Raw genomic sequence first — 224 nt, 5'->3', positions numbered from 1 at the left:
CTTAGCTTAATTTTTTTAGTCATTTTTTATTAAATTTTTTATAAATTTTATTGTTTAATACTTGGTTCAACAAGATCAATCGAGAATTGAGTTTTATAGTTTGTTTTTATATTTTTTTAAGGGGTTATCTTAGTTTTATGACCAAAGTCATCTTCAAGTGAAAAATGATAATATAAAATCATGATAAAATATACTTTTAAGCACTAATCACACCCCCTAATCCG

Source organism: Populus euphratica, unplaced genomic scaffold (genome assembly GCF_000495115.2).
Source record: "Populus euphratica unplaced genomic scaffold, PopEup_1.0 scaffold410.1, whole genome shotgun sequence".
Lineage (NCBI taxonomy): Eukaryota > Viridiplantae > Streptophyta > Magnoliopsida > Malpighiales > Salicaceae > Populus > Populus euphratica.
The sequence above is the reverse complement of the archived record's forward strand: the minus strand, read 5'-3'. Positions refer to the sequence as shown.